The sequence below is a fragment of the Aquarana catesbeiana genome, linkage group LG02, assembly GCF_042186555.1.
Source record: "Aquarana catesbeiana isolate 2022-GZ linkage group LG02, ASM4218655v1, whole genome shotgun sequence".
NCBI lineage: Eukaryota > Metazoa > Chordata > Amphibia > Anura > Ranidae > Aquarana > Aquarana catesbeiana.
In genome coordinates, this window is record NC_133325.1 from 688,721,742 (window position 1) to 688,737,061 (window position 15,320).

At 41.1% G+C, this 15,320-nt stretch overlaps 1 protein-coding gene across 2 annotated transcripts in view; it reads right to left on the reverse strand.

Moving 5' to 3' along the window:
• The window catches only part of FAM222B (family with sequence similarity 222 member B), a 214,851-nt gene that overhangs the window by 121,455 nt on the left and 78,076 nt on the right, over positions 1-15,320 (reverse strand). For both annotated transcript variants that reach the window (XM_073616792.1, XM_073616791.1), the window contains one exon: positions 2,758-2,785. The gene's annotated coding sequence lies outside the window, so the exon portion shown is untranslated. The remainder of the gene's footprint in view (positions 1-2,757; positions 2,786-15,320) is intronic.

Consider the following 15,320-nt stretch of genomic DNA (forward strand, 5'->3'; position numbering starts at 1 on the left):
TAGGCGTGCTTATGTGCACTTATGACAGATGTTGGCACCTAATGGGCTATTTAAACTGTGCCAGTGCTCAGGATCAGTGCTGCTTTGTCTTCAGCCTTGTGTCTATCCTGATATTCTGTATCCTGACTCCAGTCGCTGACCTGACTTACCCGACTACTCCCTGAATTCCGCCTACATTGACCTCGGCTTTTCTGGTCTGGGTTTGCAGCTGTTCAGCCACTGTTCCAACGGGGCATAAGTGAAAACCTTAGAGGAAAGGGTTAACAGCTCTTGTCAGAGTTCAGTAAGGTCTGCTTTCAGAGTGGACTGTATTTGGGCAGCAAATGAAGTTAATTATTAACTGGTCAGGAGGGACTGTTAGTTGTGAGATATCTCTGGGGCATTAAAGCCTTGTACACATGAAGAGAATATCGGATGAATGATCGTCCGTTTTTTGGGGGGTTTTTTTTGCATGCTAGGTTACTAAAGCTAAGAAAATTCCCATACGACAGAATACAACTTTGAAAGTGATGCAATGTGTTGTATAGTATTGTAATGTATTCTTTAATTTCTGAGCATGAGTGGTCTTGGTCTTCCAATTTTTTTTTTCAGATACTGAAACTGATACTGTACTGATTGAACAAAAAGTCGTACCTTCCAGTATCGTACAAGAAACAAACATTTTCAAATTTGTCCCGTTGGATAATAATCCATGAACAGTTGTGATCGGCTCTCGAAATCTGTGTACCAATGGTCATTATCATACGATTGCTCCAAAAGAGGCTTTTTCATAAAATGTTCTCATTGTGTGTACTAAGCTTTAGTGTCTGCTGCAAGGCAGTGTCAGGCTGTTTATCAGGCTGAGTAGAGGCTGCACTGCTGCAAGGAACAGAGAGCCTATGCTGGCCAATGCTGATGAGGGAGGAAAGGTATCGCCTTGCTCGGGAATTGTAGCTGGGTACAGGGAAAGCCTGTCTGTATTCCTGAATGTTGCAGAGCACGTGTTGGCGGCTGCTGGGGGGTCCACTGATGTGGTGGTGGTCGTGTGCTGGGAAGGGTCCAATGCTGTTCCCCTGGCTCCCCCATCAGCCTTAGACTGTTTCCAGTATTTGGCCATGAAATCTGAGGTGAAGTCAGTCTATATAGAGCCTAGAAAGTAGCCTAGTCCGTTCGTCTCTAATCCTCCATAGCCAAACCACACACCCCCCAAAGGCAATATGTTTTTGGGGTTTTAAGTAGCCCCACTTCATCAAGGCTTAGAGATGCTGGGTAGACCATCATCTGGAGATGAAAAAAGACCTAATTTCTTACCATTGAGACCACGCTCCATCCAGCATCTTGGATGCTGCATTAGCTTTTTGAGGGCTCCAATAAAATAAAAAATAAGATGCAACGGGACACAAAAAAATCTGTCTGGCACTCTCCACCTCTAAATAAATTCCAGAACAGCCCAGGTTTGAGAAAAAGGGTATAACTTGCTAGCTTTGTTTGGTCACACTTCTTGTTCCACATTACAAAATTACATTTGTAATGCTTACAGGTATAGAAGAAATAAATAAAAAAGAAAAAGTTATTTGAACAAGAAAAGATGTTTAGGACTAGCAAAGTTTAAATCGCCCCCTTTAGGAATGTCCCAAAAGAACATCCTGAAAAAAAAGAATATACAATACTTGCCCTTTCCACAGCTAAACACTGCTCTCTAAAGACGAATCGCTTCTGAAATTCTGAAAAAATTGACACTTTTGGGACTGGTGATTACCTGGTCTCCTGCAAATCCTTCGTCACTACTGGGTCACAGGGGCCGTTCGTGATAAGCAGCACCTCTCCCCACCGATCACTGACTGATTTAGTGATGAGCAGTGCCTCTCTCTGCCCGTTCATAAAATATGCTGCAGAATCCTGCTCCCGGCCGCCAGAACAAACAGAGCGTTTGGCCAGTGAATGAATGACATCACAGGCCATGAAAACAGCGTTCAAAAAGTGGTGGAGGCAAAATACATTTTTTCTTTTTTTTAATCAAACTGTGGAAGGACAGACAGAAAATGGGAGGGGGACAAACTGGAGAAGAGCTTTAAGCATAGAGCCATTATTCACTTTAGGCCCATTTACTGAATTTTTTAGTTATTTTAAAAATATTAGTTTTTTTGTTTTTTTTTTATCTCCTGATAGTTTTCTCCTGTTTTTTTTTTCAAAACATAAATATTGCATTCAACTGTAAAGCATTATTTTTTTCATCCCAAGTTTTTTTTATTTTATCCACAAATTACTCCCAGTGTTTGCCACCCTGAACCCAGAGGTATTTTAAAGAGCGACAATCTTTGTAAAATACACAAATTTATAAAATAATATGTGAGTGGTAAAATTCATTTGATCCATGCAGTAATACCTTTAGTGATTTGAAAAATCCATTTTCAGATATTAAGAAAAGCAAACAACACATGGTAATGAAAATTCTACATGCTTTATTCTTTTGTGAATTAAGCCCGAAGTTTGAATGAAAAGTACCTCTTCATGTATATTACACATGCCATTATTTAATCAAGCTTTAAGTCTGTTTAAAAAAAAAAAAAAAATCTTTTTTGCCCTAAGTAGAAAAACCATTGTTCCACAGCAACAGGCCTTGGCAGCCTATATCACATGGTCTTTGGCTACCAATTACTTCAGCAAAAAGCTTATTGTGTTCATTCAGCAAAGAGATAAGAGGATCAAAATGCTGCCCCACGTACATACTGTAGCCGATTACAAATTATATAGAGAATTATATATAGGATTACTTACATTAAGTTGATCTTTTTCATATGTAAATCTAATAAAAAAAAAAATAAAAGCATGTCAGTTTCGTTACATCTTATTCATTTACAATATTATTATTCATACCGTCCATGCTCTGAAAATAGAAATATACAGCTGAAAACGTACAAGAACCAATAACCCCCAGCCATATTGATGTCCCCATTGTTCTCCTTTTCTACTATCTATATTAATATGTTTCCTAGATTTCTCATCTTCTACTATTATGACGCATGTAACATCTTTCTGAGACTTCAATACCCTCATGCCTGTGGCCTGGGTGCCGTTAGGGTGATAGGCACCTTTGACTTATTTGCACTATGCTTGTCTACACATGTACCTGTACATCTTACTTGTACTTGACAAACATTTTTTTATAAGACCTTTTGTTGACCACTTATTGCACTGTATTTATAGCAGCTTTTTGTTTTGTTTTTTTACAATCCCCTATAAATGGACATTAAGCCCCGGTTCACACTGAGGCAGCGCGACTTGCAGCGCGACTGCCTCAGGTGACCTGGACACGACAGGGGCGGCGACTTGCAAAACGACTTCTATATAGAAGTCTATGCAAGTCGCCTCAAGTCGCCCCCAAAGTAGTACAGGAACCTTTTTATAAGTCGGAGCGACGCAAGAACGGTTCCATTGTACAGAACGGGACGCTACTTGTCAGGCGGCTAAGTCGCCTGACAAGTCGTCCTAGTGTGAACCGACCCTTAGAACCCTTTGTTGCGTTTCCTTGTTTGCAATGCTCAAGGTGTTCCAGGAAAATACCTACTGATGAAACCTTAATTTTAAAAGAGGAATTCCAGGTATGGATATTTTATACATTTACATTGGACCAATGTAACTATGTATATACCATGCAAGCATTCTCAGATTGGATGAAGTTGAGAGGCGGGGCAGTGCATGGCGCTCTACCTGGTCCAATCAGAGAACACTGCATTTATACAGAAGATGAAAAGCATTTGCAGAGACAGAGCAAGCTGTCAATATGGCAGCTAGGTGGATTCCAATATTATTGTCAGGATCCTTCGAGAGCCTGGAGAAGCTCTGTGACATCAGCCAACCGTGGGCTTTAGCATACTGTCAGCTTATTCTGGGTCACAGGAGTGCGCTTATTTCCCAGAAGAGCAGTATGGCCAAAAAAAGCTTTGGCCATACTTCTTTTAACTAACAAAACTAAAGTAGTACCCGAACTACAAGCTGATCATTTACATTAGAGCAGATTTATGACAGTCTGACTACATATGGTACTGAAGTCCATCTCTCATTGGAAATTTTATCCTGACAAAACTGCAGAGGCTCAGAGAGGACAAGTGTTGGAACCAGCGAACACACTAACCTACAACTCTGCAGGCTCAGAGCCTATGCTGGCCATACACGCACAGAATTTCGGCCGAAACTGGTCGTTTTCAGAAAGAAACTTTACCGAAGATTTCGACCGTGGGCCCAGCTAATGTTGATGGATCTGAAGCGAAAACTTTTACTGTTTCAACTAAAGCGTATATTGTAATCAAAACAATAAGAATATTCTGTCTTGTATGTGTTTTTATTGTTATCCAACGCTCACAACGATCATGTAAACGAGTTTATTCTGTCAGTTAGTGGCCAATTCACTTTTGACCCCGACGAATAATAGTTTAGTCTGCAAACGGCCAAAATTCTATGCGTATATGGCCAGCATTAGAGACGACAATGACTACAGCAACTACAAAGCTTTAGGGGAAGCCACATTGTATTCTAGCACACTGGATTCTCCAACTCTATCACATAAGCATTTTCGGTGAACCTAGCACCTAGGTCTCAAGCAGGGTTTCAGTACAAATGTCTCTACTGCGGTAAACATTGTATAAAACCCTGCTTTCCTTTACAGTTTGGTGAGGAAATGACCTGGAACAAGCATGCCTCCAAAGAAGTGTTGGAACACATGATATTAGAGGTGCACCAAATAGAAATTTTGTTGCCAAAACCGAAAAATGACAGTTTTTTAAAAAATATACAGGCTCTCCTCACTTAATGACCAGGTTCCGTTCCAGCGACCAGATTGTTAAACGAATTGGTCGTTAAACGAGGAGCCACAAGTAATCATTATTTTAAGCATTCTTAACTACTGTACTGTATTCTGGAAAAAAAGTCAAAACACAAAACTCCAACTCATTAGCATTGCATAAGTACAGAACACAAACATATAAACACCAAAAATTCTACAATACAATGATGTACAGTGCCCAAAAAGTAAGATCTGGTCGTAGGCCCAAGTGGTCGTTAAATGAGGAGAGTCTGTATATATGTTTATATATGATTATGTTATATTTGTCTTTTATATCAAAGTCATGAATTTAAATGAAAAGAAATTTATTGTTGGTCATTATTGGCACTTTTAGCGCAAAAAAAGCTAGAGAAAAATGTATCCCTTTAAATTCTATGTATGTTTTCACAATGGTCCGTTGCGCTTCTGTTGTGATGTTAAAAATCCTGCTTGCTGTATTTTTGTTCAGTTAAAAAAACTGCACCAAAAACGCACCTCCCCTTTGAAATGCATTGAAAACGCAGGAAGAACGCATCAATAATGTATCCATGTTACATTTTTGATGTGGTTTTTGAGTCACATGAACTATGAAAAAACACACCATAAGCACAGTAAAATGGTGACAAAAGCACGGTAAATTCACATGCGTCTTCGGTGTCATTGTCAGGACCTTTTTCTCTTTATTGGCAAAATGCTGATAGCACCATTTTGGGCTGATGTGTTTCAGCGGCCTGATATGCTTATGGTTGTGAGCCAATGGTTCACTAATTAGTGAAGCCAGGATCAGAAGGCAATGGAATATAAAGCTTTAAACACAAGTCAGCAATGGCAGCCCAACTTTTTAAGTTAGTAGTCTGAAGAAACCTGCAACTTGTTTGTTTTTTTTGGAATTTCTTTTTATTGAAAAATGTTGCATATACAGTGCCTTGCAAAAGTATTCACCCCCTTGGCTTTTTACCAATTTTGTTTCATTAAATGGAAAGAACATGGCACAACAGCAAAGCTGCCAAGAGATAATCGCATACCAAAACTCACGGACGGTCAAGGAGGGCAATAATCAGAGAGGCAGCACAGAGACCTAAGTTAACCCCGGAGGAGCTGCAGAGTTTTACAGCAGAGACTGGAGTATCTGTACATAGGACGACAATAAGCCGTACGCTCCATAGAGTTGGGCTTTATGGCAGAGTGGCCAGAAGAAACCCATTACTTTCAGCAAAAAACAAAATGGCATGTTTTGAGTTTCTGAAAAGGCCTGTGGGGACTTCCCAAAATGTATGGAGGAAGGTGCTCTGGTCTGATGAGACTAAAATTGAACTTTTTGGCCATCAAAGTTGATTTGATTGTAGCCGTATTAGTGCAATTGTGACAGAGAAAATTGAGTACTGTCCGGGATACTTTTTTTTATTTGCACTAACATACAATTTTTCAGGACAAGCTTTCGGGGTATGTCCCCTTCTTCAAGGTCCAAGCAGTACTGATTCACAAATTTTTAAAAATTTGTGAATCAGTACTGCTTGGACCTTGAAGAAGGGGACATACCCCGAAAGCTTGTCCTGAAAAATTGTATGTTAGTGCAAATAAAAAAAGTATCCCGGACAGTACTCAATTTTCTCTGGCCATCAAAGAAAACGCTACGTCTGGCGCAAACCCAACACATCACATCACCCAAAGAACACCATCCCCACAGTGAAACATGGTGGTGGCAGCAGCGCGCTGTGGGGATGTTTTTCAGCAGTCGGGACTGGGAAACTGGTCAGAGTTGAGGGAAAGATAGATGGTTCTAAATACAAGGATATTCTTGAACAAAACCTGTACCGCTCAGTGCGGGATTTGAGGCTAGGACGGAGGTTCACCTTCCAGCAGGACAATGACCCCAAACACACTGCTAAAGCAACACTTGAGTAGTTTAAGGGGAAACATGTAAATGTGTTGGGAATGGACTAGTCAAAGCCCAGACCTCAATCCAATAGAAAAATTTGTGGTCAAACTTAAATATTGCTGTTCACAAGCGCAAACCATCTAACTTGAAGGAGCTGGAGCACTTTTGCAAGGAGGAATGGGCAAAAATCCCAGTGGTAAGATGTGACAAGCTCATAGAGACTTATCCAAAGCGAATAGGAGCTGTGATAGCCGCAAAAGGTGGCTCTACAAAGTATTGACTTTAGGGGGGGTGAATAGTTATGCACATTGACTTTTTCTGTTATTTTGTCCTATTTGTTGTTTGCTTCACAATAAAAAAAAAAAAAAAAAATCTTCAAAGTTGTGGCCATGTTCTGTAAATTAAATGATACAAATACTCAAACAATCCATGTTAAGTCCAGGTTGTGAGACAACAAAACACGAAAAATGCCAAAGGGGTGAATACTTTTGCAAGGCACTGTAGGAAGGTAATGCTTTAGAAGGACATTAGCAGGTAAATGCTTTGGCATCTGCTGAAACCTACTGAACTGCTTTGCTGAATAAAGCGGAAAAACTTTAATGAGAAAGATATGCATTTTATGCTGACCATCAAATCCAGGACATATGCTGTAACGTGCCTAATGCATAATGTTATAGAGATTGTTAACAAGCTGCTGTGTAACCTAACCATCTATTAGCTGATATTTATTCCAAGTTGACCTGCTGTCAGTTTTTTGACTGCTGCTTTAGCTCTCAAAGAGCAGACCTGTACATGACATCCAGAGGATTAAACTGATTGAAATGCAATTTGCCTAGCAACTCTTCATTAGGCAGGGTTTAAAAACAGGCCAGCAATCCAGTCCACTTCCTTATCTGTTAGCTGAAAATATAACAGACTCCACCGTGTCTTTTACCCAAGGCTAACCATAGACATTAGCTAGCGCTCTGAAGAAGTGGGCCAATTTGAATGTTTACTTTTCTAATATAACGATAGTTTAGGTAAAAGAATCCCAACTTTCAGACAACCATTGCACTTAAAGAGGAACTAAACCCTGATGGGTTTTACTTCCTCTTTTGCTGCCTGCAAGGCCTGCCAATTAAAAGCATAATAGGCTAGTATGCATTGCATACTAGCCCATTATATGACACTTACCTGCAAACGAAGCCCGCGCTGTCCCTTGTGCAGGCCGCATCTATCTTCGCCCCTCTTCCTTCCGGGGCCGCGGTCTCCGGCTCTGTGACTGGGCAGAGCCGCGTGACATCACTCCCGCGCATGCGCACGGGAGCCGTCAGTCACGGCACACGCTGGGGAAAGAAACGGCACCATGGTCAGTTTCTTCACAGCGCATGCGACGCTGACGACATTGGTGCACTACAAGTGAAATATCTCCTAAACGGCGCACATTTAGGAGATATTTCCACTATCTATAGGTAGGCCTTATTCTAGGCTTACCTATAGATAAAAGTAAGACAAAAGGGTTTACAACCACTTTAAAGGAGTTGTAAAGTCAGAAAGTTTTTTATCTTAATGCATTCTATGCTTTAAGATAAAAAGCCTTCTGTGTGCAGCAGCCCCCCCCCCAATACTCACCTGACCCCATCTCTGTCCAGCGATGTCCACGTGTGTCTGAATGGACACAGGGAGGGAGGGGCCAGGAGCACAACAGGAGGGAGGGGCCAGGAGCTCAGAAGAGGCCCCGAGAAGAGGAGGATCGGGGCTACTCTGTGCAAATCCACTGCATAGAGCAGGTAAGTATAACATGTTTGTTATTTTTATTGAAAAAAAAACAAGACTTTACCATCACTGAATGAACGGTTCAACCAATAAATGTTCTCATCTAAAGGGAATGATTTCGACAAATTTGATAATACTGATGTGCTTTGCTGTGTCCCATGACTATTTTTAAACAAACACATAGGGGTTGATTTACTAAAACTGGAGAGTGCAAAATCTGGTGCATGGTAGACAATCAGTTTCTAACTTCTGCTTGTTCACATGTGCAGCACCATAGCAACTGCAGAACTAAAAGAGGCTAAGATGGCAGCTTCCTTGGCTGTAAGCTATAACCAGCTTTAGTTTCACTTTAAGATAATCAAATTCCCATACATAAAGAATTGCTTCTACATTATATGGCACCATTGCATATATACCTTTCAAAACACGTTTTTCTTGTTTATAGGCTCATTATTCACAAGTCTGCTGACCATTGGGTTGTGTTTATGGCTTGTCTTATGTCGCGTACACATGACCGGACTTTCCGGCAGAATAAACTCTGCGTTTTTTTCGACGGAGTTCTGCTGAAACAGACTCGCCTACACACGATCACACCAAAGTCAGATCGTTTAGAACGCAATGACGTACGACGGGACTAGAAAAAGGAAGTTCAATAGCCAGTAGCCAATAGCTGACCTTGCGTCGTTTTTTGGTCCGTCGGAATAGCATACAGACGAACTCTTTTCCCGATTTGATTCGGTCGGAAAGATTTAAAACATGTTCTATTTCTAGGTCCGTCAGAATTTTCGAAAGAGAATGTCCGATGAAGCCCACACACGATCAGAATATCCGATGGAATGATTCCGTCTGACCTTTTCTGCCACTGTCGTGTGTACGCGGCATTACAAATGCCTACAAAAAGAGAATATTTGACCAATCCAACTATTGTATGTGAGTATGCCCTTCCTATCTGAGCCTGGTTGGATAAATGTATTTTTCCAGCCAATCATGATTGTTTGCCCCTAAAATAATCCGGTGACCTTCTCTCTCCCTTGTTACCTCATAAGCCTGATCATAAAGATTTGTCTTATTGTCAATGTGCATGTTTGTGCAACGATCCTTTGCTAAAGACATAGTTAAGCAGTCCGATCATCCTTACACAAGTGACCATCACTAAAGTCTTTATAAAGGTGTACCTCAGACCTTTGAACATTTTTTTTAGCAGCGGGGACAATGTGGGCTTCGTTTGCCGGTAAGTGTCACATAATGTGCTATGCAATGCATACTAGCAAATTATGCCTTTACTTTGCAGGCAAGTAGAAAGGAAGAAAAAGCCACCAGGGTTTACTTCCTCTTTAATGTATTCTATGCACTGCAACTCATCAGAACAGATTTTACCAAGTGGTTATACTGAATACGACTCTCTCATTTATGAATCAGTCTAGAAAGGATTGGTGAAACAAACAGTTTTTCTCAAGAACAGAAAAAAATTGTAGGAATCTGCAACAAAGTTTGTTATAAGCCTTGCATAGATCACCTAGAGCAGGGGTCTCCAAACTGTGGCCCTTTGCTAGTCTTTGGGCACTATTCCTCCCGCTGATATGAGGCACCATTCCTCCCACTGACACCAACAATGGGGCACTATTTCTTCCACCAATACCAGTGATGGGATACTCTATTCCTCTTACTAATAGGGACACTACTCCTAATGACCACCAACCCTAAGGCCATATTTATTCTCACTCATGCCGTGCCTGTGACATTTTCTACCCCTGCTGGCCACAATCTGGCCCTCCTCAAGTCTGAAGGACAATAAACTGGCCCTTTGAAAAGTTTGGAGACCCCCTGACCTAGAGGGTCTTGATGTTTTCTCAACAAATGTTGAGTTACACTTAAAATTCAGAAGCCTGTCAGTCAAATCTAAGAGCCAGGGAAAATATACTTCTGATGACAAATGAAAAGGCTTGTGAAGGTTAGGAACCAGTGCAATGGCCCTGGGATTTGTCTAGCTTAAATCTAGTAATTTGATGATGAAATGACATTCACTATCCTAATTTTTATTATTGGGAGTGGATTGATGATTATGTATTTCGCAATAGCATTTATTAGAATTATCTGACTTAATGAAGCATCAAGGGCTACAGTTTTGTAGACACTTGTCTTGCTCTTCTGCATTTTCCTTGTAAATAATTAGTATAAAAACAGGGCAGAACTGCTGCTGTCTTTGCCAGGTGATCGTAAGATCCCATATTATATATACACAAACAAACCTTTATTAAAGATTCTCCATTTGTTCAGTACATGGGTAACATGCAGTACATACAAAATGAACTTGACATGCAGTTAGGAAAGCACAAATTAGAGAAAATAACTACTTTCATAGAGCTTTCACGGAAATTCTGATATATATTTAAAGAAAACAATAAAAAAGAAAAATAAGTAACTTATGCAACTAACTGTATATCAAATAAATGTTATTATATATAAAGTATAAAGACACACAGGCACAAGTTAAAAACAAAGGTTTACCTACCGGAACCCAGGATACTCCCAAAAAGATCTTTAAAGAATATATAAATACAGAATGTCTCAAGGTGGTTTTAACCTGGGATTTATCAAAGAAGAGAATGTTCTTATGGATGCTTTAACAAGCAAGGGCCACCAAGACAATATATATATAGTAGGTGCAACATTATCCAGTCTTCAGGTGGGTTTAAGCTGTTATTAGAAATATAAAAATGTATACGAATGTCCACATGCAGATTTCTACAGGGACCACTGAGAACTTATATGCATGGCTTAGATGTGTAACTTTTTGTATGTATGTCTTGTACAGTTGGTGCACCATCATCCAGTCTCCTGTGGATTTAACCTGTCATTAGTAGTGTATAAATGACCACAGGCATACTTCTACAGGAACCATCGAGACCTTATATAAATAAACAAGTGGCCACTGCCCCACCAATAACTGGTCTTTGCAGCAAGGAGCACTGGAAGGGCGAAGTATGTCAAATACAAAGAGATTTCCAAGCTCAAACTTACTAACCAGCCAGCCACCAACCAAATTGACCACCAAGACCTTATATTCATGGCTTAGGTGTGTAACTTATATACATGGAAAAAAAGAAAAAAGGAAGGCGCACCGACCTAGTGCATTACCACTGGTAAAGCTTTATTAAAGCATAAAACAGCAAAGTGTATACTCACAAACGAGCATGGATAACAGGCATTGGCAATATAGCAGGTTCGCGGTTCTGAACACCAACAAGCCAGGACCTGACGTCAAGTAGATCGAACGATGGCTGACACGTTTTGGGGGAGAACCCCTTTCCTCAGAGCCTTAGCGGGCAATAGCTGCTCACACACACGGTCCCCTCTATATATGTGTCTGTGCACCTCAACTGCTGCCAACACCCACCCACATTGGTCACACCCACCCACATTGTTGGGCCCTCCCTAACTACACCCAATCAATGGAATGCAAGACCATAGGGGTTTTGTCACAGTGACCCCATACATGCTTAGCCAGAAAATAGGATAGATGGTATACAATGTTCAAAACAATGGTGGAGGAGTGCATGGGGAGGCGATACAGCCTCCCACTGGGAGGTGGTCAGGCATATGATCTACCTGTACAGGTAGATACCTGCGTTCCACCCGCACTTCCTGGATATCCGAGCGCCGTGCATTCCACCCGCGAAGGACAGCAGCTGAAGGCCTCATTTCATCTGGTAGGGTTCACCCCAACATTCCTTTATTCCCCACAGTATGTGACCAGTATGGGGGCGAATTTCTACAGGGCCCACTGAGAACTTATATGCATGGCTTAGATGTGTAACTTTTTGTATGGCTTGTATAGTTGGTGCACCATCATCCAGTCTCCTGGTGGATTTAGCACATCATTAGTAGTATTTAAAATGTCCAAATGCATACTTCGACAGGGACCAATGAGAACTTATGCATGGCTTAGATGTCACTCCAGTTAGAACCCCAACAAACATATAAAATATACAATAGTACCCTTATTCAAACTGAAACTAAAATCATAAGGGCTTCACATTCAAGGTATAAAAGTAAAAATCCATCCATCAGAAAAGGACTATGGAGACCACCACCAAATTAGAAAACATCGTGAAACCTCAATAAGAGTTACATATCGGTCTCTGTTGCAAAGGCTTGTGTGAAGGATCTTTTCTTTTTCTTTTCAGCCAGTAATTCAGGTCCAGCAACAGAAAATACATCAAGGTCCTGGACCTGGATCTGTAGACTATAATGCAACAATGTAATATAGGACCTGCCCAGTTTGGAACCCATCCTTCTGCTCATCCCAAAACTTTCCTCCTGCATGTTTTCCTACTGACCAGTGAGGTATTCCAACTGAGTAATGGGTCAATGAGAATGCGCAAAAGGGAGCCGACAAGCAAACAAAGGCTGCTGAATGTATATGCAGGCACCTCTAGGCCACTACTTACTACTCGTTAAGTCACTCACATTTTTCTCACATTCCTAACTGGAGCTAACTCATCAAGTGGGCTCTGTTGCATTAAAAAAAAAAAAAAACCCTATAAAAAAAAAAAATGAAAAAAAAAAAAAAAAAAAAAAAAGATAACTTATACTTCCCTGTCCCGATACCCTTTCTGATATTGGCCCGATTGCTGTGCCCCATACCACTCACCTTGGTTTTATCCACTGGCCCCTGCCTCACTGCAGGACACAATCGTGTCCAACATCTAAAGGTTAAAGATGTCCAGTTACAGCACACAATGGGAAAAGCAGGCACCAGACACATCCAGAAATGTGTTGAATGTAAAAATTCTGCTGACAGTTTTGCTCTGGAAGACAGTCAAGATTCCAGGAACGGCAACATGACAAGGAGGTATCAACTGTCTTCTTTCGCAGGCGGTTTCTTTTTCTTTAATGGTAAGAGATGCATCAGTTCACCAAAGTAATGCTTTGGTTTTAGGTGAACACTAACAAGCTACATTTACTAGTGGCATTTTGTCTTGGGAACTCAAGTGAAGGGATCTCTTCCCATGCTTATCACTGGAATTTTTCTTTTATTTCACAACACTGAATTCATTGGAGTCTACACATGACAAAAAAAAAAAAAATCACATGTCGGAAAAGATTCATGACAGGAGAGTGTGACCGGCTCTCAATGAAGCTGGTTCACACATCTCCATGGTGGCAGCGGAGCACACAGCAGAAGGATCCTGTGTGTCTTTGGCTCTGTTTCAGGTCCGAATTTGGACCTAATTCAGACCCCCTGCTGTGCCCCCGCGGCCAAACATAGTGTGAACCTGCTGTAGGTGCTATGGATCTTCACCATAATTCATTCAATACATTTATTTCCCAGGATCATTGGCACCATCTAGTAGCAATAATGCAGTATTTCTCAACTGAGGTATTTCAATTCTAAGAAATAAAACAAATTAGGCAATTTACACTGCAGATTTGCGGCGCTTGTGGGAATGATTCACACAAAAATTTTTTTATACATAGATCCCTTAAAGCGGAGTTCAAGCATTTTTTTTTTTTTTCTTACTCACCCCCGTGTTTTTTGCACCTAATCATATATCAAATGGCATTATTAGTTATTGTAGGTTTTGCAAAGGTTATTTATTTTTAAAAACGTACTTAGCAGTCCCCCAAGCGCACTACCACCTTGAGTGTGGGCAGCTGAAACCCACTGGTATGTTCTTTCAGGATATGGTGCTGCATGCACCTCCTGATCGTGCGCATGCGCATAATGAGCGAAGCAATGCTACCAGCGGCAGAGGCGCATTGACTCCTGGGATTGATGACACTTATGTCCCAGGAGCTAATGCGTGGTCGGACATCCGCTGCAAGGTACTGCGGACGCAGAGTATAAAAAATGGGAAAAGCCCAAAGCAATTCTTCAAAGAGGACAGACTGGTGAAAAGCTACTTATCATTTATTGATTATCCAATTATATTTAACAGTTACAAAAATAGTGAAAAAAGCTACACCTATCTCCAACACATAATTAAAAAGAGACTATACGTCTAGATGAGACACAGGTGGCCACCATACCTAGATCAAACCTTTCATATCCCTCACAGACACACACACACACAGGCAGACTTGGGATCGATCCTAGGATCAAATGTAGAAAATGACGTCCTTCAAATATTATGGAATAAATATAAATAGAAAAGATTACTTTTCATGAAGAAATATTTAAAATGTTCATTGAGGACATTCAAAAAGGGAAATTTTCGAAAAAACCAAGTGCTTGTGAAGTGTGGGACCTTCCTTGATTGTTTGCCGCTATAATACTGTGTTTCAAAGTCCGTTTCGTAGCAGTCATACAGGCGTTATGAATAAAGGTCAGAGACTACTTGCGAGTATACTTCAAAAGGACTTGGCACAGATATAAAACGGATGCTGGTGATACTTCCTTACATGTAATAGGAATAAGATACAGCTCACCGTTTTCTTCTTGTGTGCGGTTAGTCACAGCCTTAGGTATCTAATCTTAGTATCCATAGTCCATAGTTGAAGCTGTCTATAGTCCCAAGGTAAAAGGCTTCAGGAACTGCAGAAGCTCACCAGTGGAGACGGACCGGAGCGGTACCGCCGATACTTGCAGCGCTGATTTTCAGCTTCCGATAGATGGTGGCAGCTCAGGGAAGGTTGAGCATGCTCTGAAGAAGCTTGAAGTCAAGCGAAACATGTAAGCCAAATGCTATCACGGTGTCCGTGGTGAAGACACAATGACCCTTACCATTTACCTTGATCCCCCCTCAACCTTCCCTGAGCTGCCACCATCTATCGGAAGCTGAAAATCGGCACTGCAAGTATCGGCGGTACCGCTCCGGTCCGTTTCCACTGGCGAGCTTCTGCAGTTCCTGAAGCCTTTTACCTTGGGACTATAGACAGCTT